The sequence below is a fragment of the Schistocerca americana genome, chromosome 5 (assembly GCF_021461395.2).
Source record: "Schistocerca americana isolate TAMUIC-IGC-003095 chromosome 5, iqSchAmer2.1, whole genome shotgun sequence".
Taxonomy (NCBI): Eukaryota; Metazoa; Arthropoda; class Insecta; order Orthoptera; family Acrididae; genus Schistocerca; species Schistocerca americana.
In genome coordinates, this window is record NC_060123.1 from 464,188,483 (window position 1) to 464,211,184 (window position 22,702).

Consider the following 22,702-nt stretch of genomic DNA (forward strand, 5'->3'; position numbering starts at 1 on the left):
ACAACGACCACGGGAGACGCCCACGCACTCGAGGAGGGCTGTATGATTCCTGCAGCTAATTGCTGCTGCATTGCATCTTCAACTACAGGCTGCAAATCGTATGGTTCAAATGGCTCTGAGCTCTATGGGACTCAACATCTTAGGTCATAAGTCCCCTAGAACTTAGAACTACTTAAACCTAACTAACCTAAGGACATCACACACACCCATGCCCGAGGCAGGATTCGAACCTGCGACCATAGCAGCCCCGCGGTTCCAGACTGCAGCGCCAGAACCGCTAGACCACCACGGCCGGCAAATCGTATGGTATACTGTAAAGTTTTTTTTTTGCAATTGGCCGGGCTTCTCTGGTCGGAATTTTGTGCTGAACCAAATCTGTGGCCGGTAAGAATTGCCTCTCTTCAAACAACCAAAAAATTCTTCTAACACTGGCAGCGACATCCTTTCCTACTCACTGTTTAAATGACCTAACTTCTCTGCTAACTGTGTCCTTAATGTCAACGCGATATAGTGCACTTCTCTAACTGAACATTTCTTTCTTCTCCTGCCTTTCTCTTCTTTACTTCGCTGCTTCTCAGCTCCTCCTATTTCCTCAAAAATTTCCTGTCCACTGGCAAAAATAGTACCCTTCGGTATTACAACATCTCTTACACCACAATTATCTATACTTACTGGTATCGCAAAACCCTTCTGTCTCCTTTCCAGCTGGCAGACACTTCTCTTTATATGTACTGACCGGCGATCTAAAACATCATTCTGGGTGAGCAGATCAATCAGAATGTCTGTCTTAGGCTGTTTTTTTGTTATTTTTGACATCTATCCAGAGAATCTTCCCTTCTTATCGCCCACCTCTGCGGTTTTTGGGAGACTGTGAATGGCGCCTTTCTCAGCTCCTTGATGTCTGACGGGGCTGCGCACTGCCAAATTGATTAATTGTTTCACCGAACTGCACAGTTCACGTTCGATAATCCACAATCCCCTGATAAGGGTGTAGGAAGTCATTCCCTAGTATGACATCAAAATCACCCTTCTTTAACCTTACTACTTCCATCTATTGACTGTATTTACCCTCGTCTACTTGCAGATTCACTACACACGAACCAGCAGGGACAATTACCTCTTCATCTCGATGGTGAGTGTTCATCGGAGGTGAGGGTATCATCTGGAGTGCCCCAGGGAAGAGTGGTAGCTGTTGTTTTCTATCTACATAAAAGATCTTTTGAATAGGGTGGATAGCAATGTGCTGCTGTTTGCTGATGATGCTGTGGTGTACGGGAAGGTTTTGTCGTTGGGTGACTGTAGGAGGGTACAAGATGACTTGGACAGGATTTGTGAGTGGTGTATAGCATGGCAGCTAACTCTAAATATAGATAAATTTAAATTAATGCAGATGAATAGGAATAAGAATCCTGTAATGTTTGAATACTCCATTAGTAGTGTAGCACTTGACACAGTCACATCGATTAAATATTTGGGCGTAACATTGCAGAGCGATATGAGGTGGGAGAAGCATGTAATGGCAGTTGTGGGGAAGGCGAATAGTGTCTTCGGTTCATTGGTAGAATTTTGGGAAGATGTGGTTCATCTGTAAAGGAGACCGCTTATAAAACACTAATACGACCTATTCTTGAGTACTGCTTGAGTGTCTGGAATCCCCATCTGGTCGGATTGAGGGAGGACATAGAAGCAATTCAGAGGCGGGCTGCTATATTTGTTACTGGTAGGTTTTATCATCATGCGAGTGTTACGGAAATGCTTCAGGAACTCGGGTGGGAGTCTCTAGAGGAAAGGAGGCGTTCTCTTCATGAATCACTACTGAGGAAATTTAGAGAACCAGCATTTGAGGCTGACTGCAGTACAATTTTACTACCGTCAACTTACATTTCGCGGAAAGACCACAAAGATAAGATAAGAAAGATTAGGGCTCGTACAGAGGCATACAGGCAGTCATTTTTCCCTTGTTCTCTTTGGGTGTGGAACAGGGAGAGAAGATGCTAGTTGTGGTACGAGGTACCCTACACCACGCACCGTATGGTGGATTGCGGAGTATGTATGTAGAGGTAGATATATTAGGGGTGTGGGTGGGTGGCGGAACCATTCCCCCCATACATTTCCCTGATTGGCCCCCGCATTGCGGTGGTGGCTGCACGTCTGATTAGAAAATTGGGACTTAGCTGGACAAACATTATTAGAATGACCTACGGTCTGACAGATGGTGCAGAAAGGTGGACGACAGCGCATTGCCATGTGGTTGGGTCTCTCACAATGCTGACAAAATACTTTCCTTGCTGGAACCGGCACTGGGTCCGGCGGGCGCAGTGCGGAAGTGCAAAAGCGCAGTACCTCTTTGCGTACAATTGCCAAATGAACAGCTTTAACAAAGAAGTGGGGGGAGGGGGCTGCTTCGACTTCAACTCCGATGCAGGGGTCAATACCGCGAACAAACACATCAATTGCATGTGCTTCTGCTTCTGAGTGCAAGATCCTATTTTCATTGGACTTTTCTCCTAGCTTGTAGGTACGACAAGGTAGGGTTTGTAGGCAATCTGCAAAGGCTTCAAAATCCTCATTAGGCTTTTGCCTAAGGGTTGATAACTGATCTCTGTAATATCTGGTACCTCTGGTTCGGAATAACGCCTAGTTTGTACACGAGGCTACATTGACCAATAGATCATCTGGCCAGACACACATGCGACTCTCATCACAAATATTCTGTAGGAACGTAGCCACATTTTCGTGGGACTTCCCAGAAAAGGTGGGAATGAAATCAGCCGCAGGAAAATTGCTTACAGTCGCCATGTTAGCAGCAATTGTGGCATTTGCATTAGAGACAGAATTAGTGTTAGTTGCCGTGGTTTGAGCATTCGTTACAGGGGTGGAGATAGCCACAAGTACGGAAGTTGGCACACTAGCTTCCAGCGTCTGTTTCAAGATGCGGTTTTGTTGAAGTAGCTCCTGATTTTATGCAAACAATTGGCGCATTTGTGCACTTATGGCCTCGAGCAGGTCTTGCGAGGCTGGTGCCTCTGCAGGAGTATCACGTTCCGTGCTTGTATTCCGATTGGCATGTTTACAGATTCAAGGGACGCTAGTGACAAAAAAAAAATAATGGTTACAAAAAAGGACAGTCACAAGATTTCCTAATCCAGCGGCGGACTACTCATGACGTTTATGTTCGAAGCGGCGCTGCGACTTACGTAGTAGTGGAGTCGGCACGATGTGTTGGTGGCAGTGACAGCGTGGTGGAGTGGCGCCAGCTGGCGACATGCCGGTGGATGGCAGCGGGCAGTGGCAGCATCTGGACCCTCGGGCAGCGGCTGATGCGATGGCGGCAGGCGACACAACGTTGACCGGTACACGGCGCAGGCCCCTCGGCTGTGGCGAGAGCGGCTGGTAATGGTGGACGACGCGGCAGCGTGCCAGCAGCGGCTGTCATGGCGGCGGCCCAGCCGGTCGCGCAGCGCAGGCCCCTCGAACTCAGACAACGGGCAGCGCGGCGGCATCTGGCTCACGTGGCTGACTAGCCTGGGCTGCCACGCTGCAGCGCACGCCCTGTGCATGTTTACTGGCGCAGCCACGGCCCGCGTGGAGGAAACGTGGCGACCGGATGGCGCATTCCATGCGCGAAGTGCATGGCGTCTTGCCCGAAAGAATTTAGTGTAGCGACAAAGTCGCTATCGGAATGTATCCACACTTATGACACCAGTTGTACAGGATGGGCGGATGGGAAGGTGGTGGGCGACATTAAAACATCAGGATAATATTTAGACAAAGGCTATTTATTGGCAAAGCATGTTAAAAAGGGGTCACATTGCCAGTTCTAGGTAGGTGAGGGTGAGCTAGAAGATAAAGTATGATGAAGGTTGGTGTCCGCGAAAACTAAGTCCACAGTGCCGCAGCACTTGGAGAAGCAGAAGATGTTCACTGCTACAGGAGAGCAAGAAAACAAGAGAGCAGGCCCGGTGACTGGCGGTCAGGTATATTCGACGCACCACGCGGCTTCCTCTGCCCTCATTGGTCGGGATCGAGGAAACCGTGCAGGTGTTATGGAACTTTCCAGAGCGCATAGCGTACCCTCGTCAGCACACGAGCGAGGCACGTGCTCACGGTGCCCTTCCTCGGTGCTGACTTCCTGTTGCTAGACCGTGGGACGAAAGAATTTACAGAAAGCCGACACTGCTGGCCGCGGCTTGGCTGTAAAGCAAAAATGAAGTTACCTGTGGGAGTTAAAAGAATAAATTAAAATTTTCCTACTGACTGGCTCATCCTTTACACTACAAATAACCCGTAACTAGCCACTAGTTTCATAAATGCTCTCTCCTTAGTGCTCGCTTCACCAAAGTGTAGACTGAAATCACCACACACTGCAATTTTTTATTTCAAGTGCATTAAGAAGCAGAGGCAAGATTCCATTTGGTTGAGAAAATTTTCATTTTTGCCATTTTGTTATACAATTATATTCAGATCTAATAACTACAAAATAGCCAACTCTAAGTCTAGGTCCACAGAGCAACTTTTTAAATCAATTTCACTAAAATTTGATTTTCTGTCGCCATATGTCAATACGCCATGAAAGAAAGCAGTGTTCAGTACCAAGCACTTATGATGTTCAGGTATTCAGTACAGTTATAGTACTCAGCATCTTGTGCTGACAATGAATGTTCATGTTGACACATCTATAGAAAATGACAACACATCAAGTTTAGTTGTAAGACATTGTACTTTGGCAATACTGATAACTATAGGAGTGATATTCTGAGTGGTATCTGATCCATTTCACTTACTTGCTCTAAATACCTGTTTGTCAGGAAGGAGCCTATTTTACAGGGATATTGATCATCCTTTGGAATAAAAAACGCTTTATCATAACGTTTTTGGGCCATTGCTTTATCTTATAGCTCAAAACCAAGACTAAGTCTGAAACTTTTATTAAGTTGCTTAGTTTCAAGCTTCTCAGCTGTAAAGTTGTTATGCTTAGAAAACTGATTATATCCTCTGGAGTTGTTCCTCTTCTGACTGCTCAGATGAAACCAAGCCCTTTTTTCGCCACACAGCATTTCTTATTCTTTGCTTGTACCAACTATTGTTTTAGTAACGCTATGAGATTTGGCGTTTCAGATGCAATCAAATTATGTGATGGTGAGAGCGCATTTTTTTTTTTTTTTGTTATTTGTAGTGCACTTTTATACAAATGCCTATGTTCTTCAGTGACAAAGCATACGTTTCCCCTACTTTTCCTATGCACTTGTTCAAAAGGTCTCTCAATTTCCGACGAATTTTCGCCTGTGGGATTTACAAGATCTTTAGGAATATTTAGATTACAACAACATATAATTAGACATTTCTTATGTACATTTGGAGAGTATGTCACTGTAGCTACTTTTTTTTAGGCCCTATATCACAAGAAAATCAGACCGCAGAAACTGACATAAAAAAATGAGACACCGATTCTGTTTACTTCCAATTTTTTTATATGCAATATTTTTTATGTATTGCTGGTGTTGTGATCAGTCCGAAGACTGGCTTGATGCTGTTCTCCATGTCTGCAGACTACACATTTTAACAGAAATCGGTGTACTAGAATCGTCCTCTCCAACGAAAATTTCGAAGGCCTCCATTGAATGCAAGAAAGTAAGAAAAACGGGTGTGAACAGAACTAACATAGAACGTGAACAATACACTTACAATGCATTTAAATCGAACAGTTCACCCACAGACTCCTAATCATTAACAGATATTAGTCAACAACGATGAAACTAGCTTCTGTTTTATTTGAAACAAAGACAAATTTGGAATCATGTGCCTCGCACAACATTACGGATCACAGCAAAAATTAAACAGAAACAACCAATATATCAACAACGCAATTCAAAGACTGCAATACAACGAGAAGGTCGTAATAAGGAACACAATATGATGAAACCAACATCTGTGTAATGTCATGTCAGATGATTTTTCAGGTTTTGACTTGTGCTAAGTCGCAATTATTTCCACTAGATATCGGCCACCCTGTCGAAATTGCAATATTAGGTTTAAGAAATGAATGATTTTACATTAAAAAAGCGACCACGTTGCCATTTATAAAATTTTACATGACTGTGAACCCCAGTTACGGGATGTTAGTTTTCATTCAGATTTCTAGAATGTACTACTTTGCAGAGTAACAAAAACGTTTCCAGGTACACACTTTACCATCAGATTACCAGGTGCGCCCCTAAATTATAAAAGAAGTATGTTATCCTCTAACACTTGTATTACTCGCGCGAACAAAGTTAACACTCGGCGCGCTGGCTGATGGGAGAGACTGTAAATGGGAAATCCTGTACAGCCGCTCCCATAAGTCTCAGCACTGAGTGTCAACGTTGTTTGCGCGAATAATACACTCATCAAGAAAAGTTTTGCATCACCCCAGTTCCTAGAACTCCTGAAGATAGACATTGTATCACAGACAGTCCCTTTGACTGTTCAGAGATGTCACTAAACCCGCCCAAAGATGTAAACAACCATACATGAGCAACGCGTATCAGACGGAGGGGGTCAGACAGCAGATCAGCTCCAGTCATTCCATCAGGAAGGACAAGGCTCGTGTTGTCTGTAGTTCAAACACGCCTAGACGGTCAATGCCGCGGTTCGATCGCGTCCGCATTGTTACTTTGTGCCAGGAAGGGATATCAACAAGGGGAAGTGTCCAGGTGTCTCGGAGTGAACCAAAGCGATGTTGTTCGGACATGGAGGAAATACAGAGACACAGGAACTGTCGATGATATGCCTCACTCAGGCCGCCCATGGGCTACTACTGCAGTGCATGACCGCTACCTACGATTATGACTCGGAGGAACCCTGACAGCAACGCCATCATGTCAAATAATACTCTTTGTGCAGCCACAGAACGTCATGTTATCGCTCAGACTGTGTGCAATAGGCTGCATGATGCGCAACTACACTCACGACATCCAGGACAAGGTCCTTCTTTGCAACCACAACACCATGCAGCGTGGTACAGGTGGGCCCAATAATATGCCGAATGTACCGCTCAGGATTGGCATCACATTGTCTTCACTGATGAGTGTCACATATGCCTTCAACAAGACAATCGTCAGAGACGTGTTTGGAGGCACCCCAGTCAGGCTGAACGCCTTAGACACACTGTCCAGCGAGTGCAGCTAGGTGGAGTTTCCCTGCTGTTTTGAGGTGGCATTATGTGGGGCCGACGTACGCCACTGGTGGTCATAGGAGGCGCCATAACGGCTGTATGATACGCGAATGCCATCCTCTGTCCGATAGTGCAACCATATCAGCAGCATATTGGCGAAGCATTCGTCTTCATGGGCGACAATTCGCGCTCCCATCGTGCGCATCTTGTGAATGACTTCCTTCAGGATTACGATATCGCTCGATGAGAGTGGCCAGCATGTTCTCCAGACATGAACCCTGTCGAACATGCTGCGATAGATTGAAAGGGGCTGTTTATGGACGACGTGACCCACCAACCACTGAGGGATCTACGCCGAATCGCCGTTGAGGAGTGGGATAATCTGGATCAACAGTGCCTTGATGAACTTGTGGATAGTATGCCACGACGAATACAGGCATGCATCAAGTCAAGAGGACATGCTACTGGGTATTAGAGGTATGGTGTGTACAGCAATCTGGGCCATCACTTCTGAAGGTCTCGCTGTATGGTGGTACAACATGCAATGCGTGGTTTCATGAGCAAAGTAAAAGGGCGGAAATGATATTTATGTTGATCTCTGTTCCAGTTTTCTGTACAGGTTCCAGAACTCTCGGAACTGAGGTGTTGCAAAACTTTTTTTGATGTGTGTATTTCGTAAAGCAATAATGCGGATTTTCATGCTTTGTTTTCTCCATATTCGTAGCTAATTAGCATGCCACTAGGAGTGCTACTGTAGTTCCCTGTTTCAGTATCGTAACATGGGAACTGCACTACTTATCCACTGTCAAGTTACATTAAAGTGACCACCTGTCAGAAGCCGGAACAATAACATTTGCATCACGGACTGCTGAGAGACATGCAGGAAGACAACCAGTGAAGTTCTGAAGGTTAGCAAAAGGGACGTGGAGCCGTCCTGACTTTTGTGCTGTGGTCAGCTGAGCTAGGTTTCTCAATTGAAGACCGATGACGCGAAAAGTCCGATTGAGATGGTCCCGCACATTCACGATTGAGTGTGAATCAGGGGAATTTGGTGGCCAAAGCAGTATGGAAAAACTCATCCTGGAGCTCCTCGAACCACTCATGTACACTGCAAGCTGTGTGATTCCTTTCACTGTCCTGCTGGTAGAAGTCATCATTCTGAGGAAAAAACAAACTGCATGCAGGGTGGACGTCCGCCGCTCGTGGTCTCGCGGTAGCGTTCTCGCTTCCCGAGCACGGGGTCCCGGGTTCGATTCCCGGCGGGGTCAGGGATTTTCACCTGCCTCGAGATGACTGGGTGTTTGTGTTGTCCTCATCATTTCATCATCATCCAGGAAAGTGGCGAAATTGGACTGAGCAAAGATTGGATACTTGTATGGGCGCTGATAACCACGCAGTTGAGCGCCCCACAAACCAAACATCATGCAGGGTGGACATGGTCCGCAAGGACAGATACATTCTTTGGTTGATGGGTTGTGCCTTCCAGAATGGCGAGATCACCTAGCGAATGCCATGAAAACATTCCCCAGACCATAACGCTCCCTCCTCCTGTCTAGATCCCCACGAAGATTGTTGCAAGATTGTATATGCCAATAGCCATCTGTCTAACCGACCATAAAACGTGATTCATTTGGAAGGGCCACCTTTCGCCACTCACTGGACGTCTAGTTGCAAATTCTAGTCTTCATCACCGATGAGCAACAGGCAGCATAGACGCATGAACCAGGCACCATCAGGGGCAGAGATCCATAGACAGTAACATTCGCTGAACGGTCGGTGAGGAGACTAGCCAGCCGCTGTGGCCGAGCGGTTCTAGGCGCTTCAGTCTGGAACCGCTTTGCTGCTATGATCGCAGGTTCGCATCCTGCCTCGGGCATGGATGTGTGTGACGTCCTTAGGTTAGTTTGGTTTAAGTAGTTCTAAGTCTAGGGCACTGATGACATTAGATGTTAAGTGCCATAGTGCTTAGAGTCATTAGAACCAATTTTTCGGTGAGGAGACTCTGTTGGTAGCCCCGTGGTTCACCTGGATGGTCAGTTGCTCTACAGTTGAACGTCTATTAGCTTGCACATGTCTCAATTGCCGTAGTTGACCCCATCATAATTAAACCACAGTCGCCTTGGCGCCAGTTTCGGATAGGGCCGTTTTGAATTCACGGTATACCTCAACCAACAGGGCATGCAAACAGTTTACAAACTTGGCTGTTTTGGAAGTGATTCCTCCCTTGGTCTGAAAGCCAAAGATCGTGCCATTTTGGACGTCAGATAAATCGCTTCGTTTCTGATTTATGACAACTACTGCATCCCTTCGACAAGCTTTATACACACTCCACTGCGAGTGGTTACACCTGCCATCTGTGAGTGATTATTGCACATGGATGTCGAATACAAGCGGTGGTCACGTTAATGTGACTAGACCGTGTAATTTGGTTTTCTGTATTGCATGATATTTGTGGTGTGCGTACTGTAAGACCCTCTTTATACACACCATCAGATTATTTGACTTGTCCCTCTATGCGAGTGTCAGCAATATGTCTCGTGGTCTTATCGTGACGTGTTTATCTTCTGCCGTTAGGTCAGACGATAGAAATTCCACTTGAACACTTAGAGTAGCAGCTTGACGGTGACCAACTTTAAACTGAACTTGATTAATTTTCACACACATTTATTAAAATAACAAAAAGCATAGAAATTACGTAACTTGATTCTGGATGCTGTTTACAATTGACAATCTGAAGTTCCTCTGGTCTTGGTACGCTAATCTTATTCTCACATATCTCTGATACTTGAAAAAGTGTCTATGCATTTCTCTTCATGGCTGTGTACAGGAATATGATAATCTTATTAGGCGCAGACTGAAACTTGACTACAGACTAATGCAGACTGACTAATCGGAGGTCTGTACACCCGTTATAATACCTTGTGTGTTCAGGTATCACTGCGCGAGTGTGATCCGCGAGGAGAAAAGGTTCTACGTTAGCAGCAATCTCATCGGCTGCATTACATATTAATATGCGGATCGGCGGAAGCAGAATTTGGTCCGTCTCTAAGACAGCGCCATCTCGTAGTGCGGAGACGGACGAGCGCTGTACCTGCGCTGTTGTGCTTAGCGGGGCGCGCTCTAGGGGGAAAGTTGTGTACGCGCTGACTACGCAGAACTATGTACACAACAATATTAAGTAATGAAAAAGTATTGTGGCGGCCAGAGGTCTGCACTGATCCGCTGATATCCGTAGTTTATCGTCACAGCCCGTTATTTGAAGATTTATTTACTTTACCTGGGTTTAATATGAAAAGCAGTTTCGGATTGTGAACTATTTTTATGTTAAAATTAAATGCAATGGCGGCAACGTTAAAAGAAACTGGGGCCTCTTTTGTTAAATAATTGACTTCACTCAGACCGTTTACGAAAGTTAATGTTATTTCTTCTAAAAGTAGCAACGGCCCACAGTTTTGGCTTGGAGATCTTTTGGTAAAATTCGTTACTGACGGTGAATTTAAATTGTTTCCTTCGGAAATTAGTTACTATCAGATTTCGTAATATTGAAATGACTGCAATATCTATCGCATTTCATCAACAAAAGACTATGGCGCATAAAATATCGCATGCAAACAATAATAACCAAAATAAATGCTTCCATATTTAAGAAAATACAAAAATTATGAATCTGTAAAGGAAGGACAGGTTTATAAATGAAATATGGTAAAACTTTAACAATATATTTTAAAGAAATAAAAGTCAACTTACACGACTCGACACAGCAAAACATTTTATGCCTAATATTAAAACAAAAGATACTATACATGTAACGTGCGATATTTGAATGCACGCACTTGATATTCTGATTTCTAATAACAGTTCCAGTTGCAAATAATTAAGTAACAATGTAAGAAAGATCTCATATGACCATTTCATCGGATCCGCAGAAATAACTGCGTAACATGAATCAAGTGTGTAGCGACCCGCAGCCGCCTACCGTGTGTGTGTGTGTGTGTGTGTGTGTGTGTGTGTGTGTGTGTGTGTTTGTACGCGAGTGCCAAATTTTCGCGCGTGCGTCAGTAGTTCCGTGAGCGCCGCCAGAGGCGCTAAGTTTATTCGTGCGAAGCGCGGATCATTTATTCCTTGTTTTTGTTACCTTTTGTATATTAATTCTTCTATGTTTTTTTATTTCTCATTCTCTAGCGTGTGTTCCTTTCATATGTGTTTAGTAGCGCTAGCAACGAGGAGCTCACTGACTTCGACTAGACTACTGTGCATCACACTAGAATCGTTAGCTCTTTATTTTAGTGCATTCACCATATTTACAGAATACAAGCCGCTGACGTTCGCCTTCTGGCAAAATAATCTGAGTTGCTCGTCGAGGCAATAGAATCAACTGCTATACTTTCACCACGGACATTCTTCATATTTCTGGGTTCGACAACATTGCACTCACAGACGCACAGAGATCAGACCAAGAGCTGCAAGACCTGTTACAAGATGCACGGACTTCACTGCAACTACAACCCATAGACATTCCTGGTGTCGGGGTGCAACTGTATTATGACGTGTCCATGGCCAAGCCACGTCCATACCTGCCTTGGAACTTCCAACGGCAAGCATTCGAATCGCTACACAGCCTGAGCCACCCAGGTACGAGATCTACACTCTGTCTGGTTCCAGATCGCTTCATGTGACCGGGAGCTAAGAAGGATTGTAGAGAGTGGACGAAGTGTTGTCTCCAGTGCCAATGCAGTAAAGTCGGCAGACACGTGCATGCGCTAGTAGGTAATTTCAAAAATGGTTCAAATGGCTCTGAGCACTATGGGACTTAACATCTGTGGTCATCAGTCCCCTAGAACTTAGAACTACTTAAACCTAACTAACCTAAGGACATCACACACATCCATGCCCGAGGCAGGATTCGAACCTGTGACCGTAGTAGTAGGTAATTTCCCCAACGTCACAGTGCAATTCACACATGTTCATGTTGTCGTCGGACAGCTGCTGCCTTCAAACGGCCATCATTACCTGCTCACCATCGTCGACAGATTCACTCGTTGGCCGGAAGCAGTACCAATAGCTAATATCTCGGCCTAAACCTTGGCGCATGCCTTTTTGTCGTGTTGGATATGGCGGTTTGGCTGCCCGCTCCACGTCACCCGTGATAGAAGCAGACAATTCGAGACCGAATTGTTTGGAAAACAGTCAGTACTTTGTGGCGTGAACCAGCTTCGGACAACCACCTACCACCCGGCAAGCAATGGAATGGTGGAACGAGGACATCACACACTAAAAGCAGCCCTGATGTGCTATGCGACTGGTTGCACTGAGGCTTCACCAATCGCCCTACTCGGATTCCGAAACACATATAGACCCAAACTGGGTGGTTCCTCGGCTGAACTAGTATATGGGGAAACGCTGAGACTACCCTGCGATTTCATAGAAGCAGCTCCAAAACAGGAAGTGGATCCTTCTACGCTCGCTGGGCGTCTCAGAGAGCATATCCAGAAGATATGCCCACTGTAACACCTATCTTTGTATCAATGCGTCGATGTCAATTTGTAGTATTGGTTATGTGTAGTGTTGCATCTGTCATGGAAATTCTTTGACTATGTATACATGTTTCACTTATGTGAATTTTTGAGCGATGTTGTTTAAATTATGCTTGTGGATTTAAATAACTAATGAAATGATTGTTATATAATGTACTATAAATGACTTGGTCCATAGTTAGGGAATGTAGGGTAAATGTAAAAGATCTGGGGAAGCCCCACAGCTACGGAAGTAGCCTGGCGGGGTGGAAAAGGTGTGGTTGGTGCACAAATGGAAACTCGTCCTTTGTGACGAGTAAGGAGTCTGGGCTGGGCCGTGCTGTGGTTAACACCTCGCTAGCAGTAGCGGATCATTGTGGTCATATTCCTGGAGTTTTGAGGCCAGAAGAGCTTAAGGGCAGTATTTATAGGCCTCGTATGCTGCATCTGGGGATACCATTATCATGGCATGGTTTCTGTCCCAATAAAAGTAAAGTTGTAACACCAAGAAGATATGTAACAGAGTGAGGCCAACAGTATTGCTATGACTGCATCGCTGCCAGGTTAAAAGCCACTGCAAATTACGCCACCAGTCTTCCACTAAATTGCTTACATTTGGCACTCTGTTAATGGACCAGCTATTTGTGAAATTTGGTTGGTTTTAATAATAATCGTGGTGTTGCTAAAAACTCTATCACGCACCTGTGATTATCCAAAATCACAAACCTGGAAGTTGATGATACTGCAAGTCAACCTCCAACAATTATTGTGTCGTCAATTGCTTCATTGTCTTCAGACAAATACTGTTCACAGCCGAAACCTGGACAATCTGTTAAGGGATGATCATTTCAGAAGCCTTGGTTGATCAAATATACATGGCTAGAATATGAAGCATCTACCAAAAATTTTTTTTGCAAAACCTAAAAAGAGGCAGATGCTAAAACTCTATTACAATTTTCTTCAAAAGAAGAAGATGCATCTACTTCCGTGGGGTTTTCTAACTGGAAAAAGGCTTTGGAAAAATTCCATCTTCATGAAAATACGTTTATGCATAAAGGTGTTCTGAAACTAAATTCTATAACTAACCAAAGCGTAGCTTCCCAGTCGAATGAACAGTTAGATAGTGATATTAAGAAAGGCCGTTTAGCTCTTGAGAGAATTTTTACTACTGTGCATTTTCTATGCCAACAAGGACTAGCAATTAGAGAGCACCAAGATGTAAACTCAAATTTTTTTCAATCGTTCCAACTCCGAAAGAATGACATACCTGAGTTTAAAGATTGATTAGGACGTTCGGCGTATAAGTGGAGGTCCCACCGTATTCAAAACGAGCTCATTGATCTACTAGGAAAGTCTGTGTTGAGAAAGGTATTGGCTTCAATCAAGAAGACTGAACATTTTTCTATTATGGTTGACAAAACAAGTGAGTCTTCGATTCACGAACAAGTGTCATTTTGTATTTGTACTGTCAATGATTCCTTAATCATCAACAAAGACTTTATTGGCTTATACGAGACTCCTAACACTGAATCACAAACTCAAGACATTTTTGCTCGTCTTGATTTGTCAATGGATAACTTAAGAGGACAGTGCTATGATGGTGCCTCGAATATGAGAGGTAAGTTCAAAGGACGAAAAAAGTTAGTTTTGGATATACATCCGAAAGCACGTTATGTGCACTGCACTGCTCACCGTTTAAACTTGGCAGTTGTAGACAGTCACCGCCACCTTACTTCTATGAGGGTTATTATGGCTTTAGCCAAGGACTTAATAAACACTGAAAGGGAATCCAAGAAAAGGATAGGACTTTTCAGAAGCATATGCTGTGAGAGCACCAACGACCAAGCTGGTCTATGACCCCGTTGCCTGACTCCATGAACTATGCAAGCTTCTAGAATCTTGAGAATATTGAAAAACTTTGAAGAAGTTCTGGAGTTTTTTGAAACACTTTTTGCAGAGGATAAAATAGAGGCTTATTACAAATGTGCAGGTCAGTGTCACAATTCAAGACTTTCTTAATATGTCATCATTGCCATGCAATGCACCCAGTAGAAGATGTCAATGAAAAAATTCAATGCCCTCATCTAAGTGTTGCTGATCCGGAGAAGGGCTTGATTTGTATATTGAATGGAAGATGTGATAGTTTTGAACACTTTTGGGTATTGTGTTTAAAAGAAAATCTTTCACAAGTTGATGATCCTTCGCTTCCTCGGATCAAAGAACACCAAACAAGTATGGAAACAACAAAGCCAGCTCACCGCACACTTTCAAAACCACAAAGGAATACTACAAAGCAATTTACATTGAAGCTGGTGAAACAGTGCAATCTTGCATTACTGAGCGGTTTGCTTCAAGTGTACTCACACAGGTCACTTCAGTTAAACAAGAGTGCTTGCATTTAGTAAACACAGGTGAAACAAATTTGTAAAAATCATCTGAGAGACTGTGCTTACACTTGAATATGTTAGCTGATATCAATAACAAAAAACAACTGGTCTTTAAAAACATCCGTGATGTAAGAAAGTACATCACACATGTGCCTGCAGTAGGACAAATATTATGTGAAGTAGTGAAGTGCATTAAGCTTCTCCAAGTAGTTCCAGTTGTGACAGCAACAGCTGAATGGTCATTTAGCCTCATTAGATGTCTGAAGTCATATCTCCGATCAGCAATGGGACAGAAGTGATTGAACAACATGACTGTTCTTCATGCCCACCAAGATGTTTTGAATGAATTGGAAATGCAACCAGTCATCAATGACTTCATATTCAGTAATCCAGTGAGATGGACAACATTTACACCTTTCTAAAGACACTCTAGCCCTAATAATGGCATTTAGAGCAATATTAAAAATCATTATTAGATAGAGAATTAAATACATACATAATGTTAAATATTCAGTTTCGAAACATTAGTACTAGTTTAGTACTGTATTACTATATTACTATCGTACTGTATTAGTTATTTTCAAATACTTAAACATTTTTAGGATGTAAGACCCACTTAAAATCCGCTATTTACATACTTTTTGACTGAAAGTATTGGGCATACTGTATTAACTTTATTAACTGTGTTAAAGCATTAAATCTGTGATATTGCTTTTATTTAATGAACCCTGAGCCTTATTCAAAGTAAGCTTAAATTAGCTATTTCGCTTATTAATCAAAGGGATATTTCTGTGTGACAGCGATATTTTATGCTTTATTCTTTTAATGATAGTTAAGTTTTTATTTAAATATAATTTCAGTCTTTTCAGAGATATATATTGACTGCTCTGTATAGTCTATTAGGATGATTATTACTGTAAATTAAATTAGCTTTTTAGGAAAATACCATGTGTGTTTTTGTTTTGTTTCTTCTTTCAAAGCCTAAAAATGTGTCAGGCTTGTTGAGTTTCCAGGAGCGTCGAGTTATCGAGAGGCCAGTTTTCGCGGTTCTAAAGTTGATCATAAGACTCTAAAGTGATTTAAAGAAAATTTAAAACACACTATTCTTCATCTAAAATTTAGAAAATTTCCTGTGGCAGAACCCCCAGTATGCCCCCCCCCCCCACTATTTTTTATAAGTCAACGCACGTGCACCATGTTGCCAGGAGAGGAAACCGCACACTAGATATTCTCCTGAACAGGAAACATATCACTGCTGTCGATGTTGACAGAATCAAGCCAGCCTACGTTTTCCACGCGCCGCCACCATCAAACAAATAACTACCTTACCCACCGCCTGTTCCAACGCCGCTCCCCAGCAACAGAATCGACCCGGTCACCCACTCCCATTAGGCAGCAGCTCCTCCAACATAATGCACCACGAGGTCTGGCCATCATATGTATTTCCCAGTGCGTTTTCTGGACAGTGTTCCGATCCCTCCAAGGGGGCTGATGAAGTGAGGCACAGCTGCCTACCATGTGTGTGTGTGTGTGTGTGTGTGTGTGTGTGTGTGTGTGTGTAAATGTGCGAGTGTCAAATTTTAGTGCATACGACAGTAGTTCTGCCCACACCGTCAGAGGTGCTAAGTACATTCGCGCGAAGTGCAGATCAGTTATTCCTTGTTTTTGTTACCTTTTGCGATTTAATTACTCTATGTTTTTTTTCTCTCTTTCTCTAAAGTGTTTATTCCTTCCATACTTGCTCACTGACCTTGACTAGATTATTGCACATTACCAGAATCTCGAGTGCTCTATTTTATATCCACATGTAAAAATAAAGTTCCATCATATAGTTTAACGTAATCTGGTGTACGCACCATTTTTGTAGCAGGCATGGATGTCAGAGGGCCTAACTGATTTACGCTTTGGCTAAAAGCTAACCGAGAGAGACAAGCACAATGGCAAAAAGAAAAGAGCAAAAGAACAAATGGCTCTGAGCACTATGGGACTTAACTTCTGAGGTCATCAGTCCCATAGAACTTAGAACTACTTAAACCTAACTAACCTAAGGACATCACACACATCCATGTACGAGGCAGGATTCGAACCTGCGACCGTAGCGGTCGCGCGGTTCCAGACTGTAGCGCCTAGAACCGCTAGGCCACCCCGGCCGGCTAGCAAAAGGACAGAACGAAAAAGCAAAGAGAGCGGTTCCTTTGTTACACAATTATTTATTTTAATTGTGCATTATCACCTTTGTGTATTTATCAATATATTATCGCCAGGTATCTGGCATAGTTACAATACAAGTAGTAGTGCAACAAGGATGTCATCCAACTCTCCATTGTTGCCAAATTTATTCAAGATGATCCAAGATGGCGGCGATAGATATGGCAATGCCGCAATGACGCCATGGTGGGAAGTTCAAATTTTGGCAGGAAGATAGGTCAATTGTGTTACCTCCAGTAACTTAACGCCCTCTCCTTGAAGGAAGATTAGTGTTAATGAAGTAAAGATCCACGCAGTGGACACCAAGTGAAAAAGCTACTCCTTATGTTTCTGATCTAGACTGCCATAAACATGTGAAGGAACTGTTAATCAGAACTCAGGGAGAAGTTGTAGTCTAATTCACAATCGACTTATTGATCTTAAACATGGCAAGGCAACAAAATTATTAAAGAAACATCATACAAAAAATATTTATTTAACAAAAGCCTTACTAAAATGGGATCTATGGTGGACAAAGTGATATACTGGGGCTCGACAAACGACACTAACCAGAATGCTACTCGCTCTGTCTCACTTCATACATGTGAATCCAGGTTATGGCATCAACTACGCCATCACCAAGCATCTATATTCTACCATACAAAAAAAAAAAAAGGAATTATGGTTCAAACTAACAGGGTGCAAAGAAATAGATATTATAGCCCTACGTCGCAGCAGCGAATTCTTTACCATCCTACTGGTCACGGTGGCACACCACGATGCATTCAGCAACTGAAGTCATGGATGGAGCCAATCTGTTATTAAATGCGCGTTCCCCAAAAATGCAAGTATGCGGTCTTGCGTTCAGTTAATTCAGAATGCAGGTACTTCCCTAAGAGCCTCTGAAACCCCGATGGATTCCAGCGTGCAAGTGGACCCATTTGCTGGTCTGCCAAACCTATTTGACTCCATGCCACGACTGTGCGTGTCGGAATATGTCAAATGTTTAGACGGCCGATTCAAGACTCGTTGTGACCATGATGATATCAGCAGTACCTCTGATTGTTCAGAACGTGACTGGCACAGGCTCTAAGTCGCACCTTAGCAAAGGACACAAGTGTCACTGTTTAGGTAGAGACCTGCAGTTCTTTACTAGCAAAGCGCCAGTACCAGAGACTTGTACAAGAGTTTCCTCTGCACTGCAAACCGATTTGACCAATCCGAGACTTTAAAGTTCATTGGCAGAAAACGGAAAAAAAAATCGTTTTTGCGGCCTCTTTCCCACATGTTTGCCGTGTCTTTAGCTAACACAATACAGGGTGGAAGCACACCCCTCCATAAACAGCTTGTTATCTCCCCTGTTGCGTCCATTTCAAAGTTTGCAAAGAAAGGACATAAACATGCAAACAGCTTTGTGCTCTCACAAACAGTCTGGACGTCTGGACGCCAGTTTCCCTGTCCCACGGACATTTGCAGAACGTTTACATTTCTTTTGGTGGCTTGCTGCCTAACAAGGCCTACAATGCGCTGTCAGCGACTTTTCTGCTCTAGGCCATATACCTGGATGTCTGCCCCATGTCTGGCACCAAAGCTAATGTGTTTGGCACAATGCAACCACTGCACGCAGCCGTCTGGGAATCTCCCCTCATCAGTCCCTAGAAAAAATGTGCTTTGTTGGCCCACCAACGCCGTGCTTTTACAGCAGTCGTTTAAGTCGGCACCCTTTTCCTTTGAACTCAGGTAAAGCTTACCGTATTTCTTTCCCTAGAGCACGCAAACAAGAGCATAAACTGCTGCCACCATTTCATCACAATGTATGAAGTCAAATCGCCATAGATCGTATTCCCTACACCGAATCAGAAGTGAGAGTGCCCTGCAATCTCTCACAACCTCCCATTCCTCTCAAATTTATCATGGGGAGTGTCGCACTTCAGAAGGTTAGTATGACACGGAATAGAATAAATTGTGACTCTTAGTAGAGACATTATCAAAGAAATGAACATGAATCAATCTTTCTACACCATAAATCCCAGCACAGTGTCATACCCTGTCTTAACCAAATTCAACCAGGGGTCATCCGTACCCTCTCTGCTGCATTCCTACAAAAATAAATGGAAAATAAAGTCTGATGGGTATACCATCAGGTCATATTCTTGAAGACCCAGATTTAAATAACAATTATTAAATGGTTACCGGGCCATGCAGACATTTATCTACTCATTCATTCTGTGGTTGGGGTCAGAGAAGGTTATTCCCTAAGTTGAATATAATATTGTGGTCTTGAGGATTCTCTGCCCTTTGGAAAAATTACTACCCCTGCCCAATTACACACATGGCTACATTCATTCCTTGACAGGACATTGATCGCACATGCTCTCACATTCATCCGAAAAGAAACTATTACTAGGTTAAAGTTTGCGAGTTATCTGTGCTTCTTATTTATCTAAAATGAGTAAATCTGTCCCTTAAATGTAAAGATATAAGTGGTGGTGGTGGTTAGTGTTTAACGTCCCGTCGACAACGAGGTCATTAGAGACGGAGCGCAAGCTCGGGTTAGGGAAGGATTGGGAAGGAAATCGGCCGTGCCCTTTCAAAGGAACCATCCCGGCATTTGCCTGAAACGATTTAGGGAAATCATGGAAAACCTAAATCAGGATGGCTGGAGATGAGATTGAACCGTCGGCCTCCCGAATGCGAGTCCAATGTGCTAACCACTGCGCCACCTCGATCGGTGTAAAGATATAAGTGTCAACACAACCAAACAACATATGAGTGTCATAAAACAAGTGAAACTTAACACCAAATGCTAAAATAATACATGAGTCCATTAACAAAGTAAAACTTGATAATAAAACATGTAAATGTGTAAGATGGAAACAGTAAGGCACATATCAGACATGTAAAAATAAAAAAAAGAAACATACATAAGGCAACAATCACGACAAAGCTTCCTACAGCTCCCTTCACAAAGGTCTTTAGGGAGCCCAAAATATTTTTTTTATAAATTTACAATTGTCACACGAAAACACTGCACTACACATGTCAGACAACAGGTTGGATGAGACAGCTATGTGGGATGAGTTTGCCAAGGTGGGTTACAGCTTTTTTTCCTTGGCACGTACTGTACAGGCACCCCGCTGTGTAGCAGGACCTTGTCTCAGGTAGCAATCATCGGTGTCTCGTTTACTGACCGTCTTGGATGACGTGGTGGTCGGCAATGTGTGGCCACTGTTGAAGACGTTCATGGGATGAACCAAGCAGCATTTGGACACCAGGTTGGAGGTGTGTCCTGCTGGCTCCAGTCTTGGGTTTCCATTCATTTGGAGGTTCCCTTGGGACCTTGTAGTGGCACCGGCAGTGAAAGTGCTTCGTTGTCGCCCGCACCAGACCCCTGTTGACAGCTGGAGGCCCAAAGGGGCTCGCCCGCTTCGGACCCTTATTCACGCAGCCGATGACGTCATGTCTACCAGCTGCCCACCAGTCGCTAAGTCGGCCACCACCTGCAGCGTCTGCCATCCTTGCAGAACTGCCATGTGGCCTTGACCGTCCAGCGTGTGTGCCGGCTCCAAAATGCCTCACACGTCCCCATCAACTCAGCCACAAATAGTCTGCACAATTCTTCCAAGGAGATTCAGTGACATGTTTTAACAAATGTGTTTACAACGTAAGTACAATGAATTATAATGAAAGATTACTCCCAGAATAAAAAGTATGACGATGCCTAATGCAATCCTATTCTATTACATAAATAATTTGATATTATTACTGTGATAATTTTAAATGATTAAATTTCTTTATAATCTTAAGTAGTGGTGAGGTCTTGTACTGTATGATAGTGTAGTGTTAATTTCCCATAAACTTTCATGCACAAAAAAATACTAAGCTGGCTTACACTACACATTCACTTCAGTCATACTCATTCCATCTAAGTCTACTACTTGTTCATGCTACCCAATTACTGCTAAAAATATACAAATTAGTATACTCCTGTTCTTGTGGATGTTAAGGTGGCACTAACGCTGGTGTATGGCATGAATCTGGATGAGAACCAATGTCACCAATCTGCTCGCTGTTCCTTCCTAAAACAGTTGCTGCGAAATTCTCTTTTTTTTTCTTTTTCTGAAACTGACACAAATGTTTCTCAGGTTGGTGTACAACATTTTCCGCTCCAGCTCCTGAAACAACATAAAGCATAAGATATTTACGACAATTCACTACCAAGCTACACATCTTCCGTTCTTCTCTTTCTCACAACTTGATCTGTGCCTCGCTCACTCTTCCTAAATATATCAATATGACTTGCACATTCCGTGCTCACGCCACATAGTACAAACTATCGCCCAAGATCAATCACTCAGGCGTTTGCGAACTTACTCGAAGAAACCTATACGAATATCATCGCACAATAGCGCGGAAACCACATGCGAAAACCACAAGCGAAAAAAAAATCACAGTGAACCACAACCGCATTAGACGCGAGAGCTCATCTGTGTAACTACACTCGAATAAAATATCCAGTTCGCGAGAAACATCACACTAAAGGCGGCATCCACAGACAAAAACACACCACAAATACATCACGCCACTGGAGATAACAATTAACAACCCACAGCGAAGACCTATTGCACTGGGTTCTAGTCACAAACCCCAGCGAAACACACAAGATAGTCAACACGCATTTAGCGTGGACATTACACGACCATCCTCCAAAATACCTCCAAGAATCTCGCAAACTAATCTAAAAGACGCTCCGCTCACACACAATACTATGAATTATAGGCCGGATCGTTCAAGGGCGTGTACTGTGATACATACACAATGAACAGAAGAAACATGCTAGTAGCTGATCTCTAAGACGTTCCGAGAAGAATTCCGTCCCCAATATTCGTGCTCTTTTTGTACTCGAACATTGTTGTTGTGACTCCTGATTCTGTCGTTCCGTGCAAACTGCAAAGCTGCTAAGATAACATATTACGCACGCGAAATAGGACACAAATAAACAGCGAAGTTTCCATCGTGAAATCGGCACACCTCTACTCTCAACAACTGTAATTGATTCAGCTCTTGGATGACCAACTGTACATGTATAAACTTGCTACATGTTACGAAGAAATACTTGTGCAGTGAAATTTTAACAATGCCAACCCTTACACCTAGCAGTAATGGGAGAAGTTTCTATGCTAATTACCATGGTAATGATTGTTATCTTTAAAATTATTATAACTAAACAAACTTATCCTACAATTCTTATGTTCGGCTGTCACCGACCATTAAATTATCTGTGGCTTGTTCAGAAGGTTAGTGGCGTTGGTCAGCATTTTCTCGCGCCCCTCGACCTGGGTTTGGTCCCCGAATCTCAATTTCCTCGATCTGAGCTCCGTTTCCGTTTCCTCCGTTGTTCAATTGCGCCCATCTTCTGTTGTCATTGAAACTGGAGCCATGGCTTCGCCATCCATTGTTTT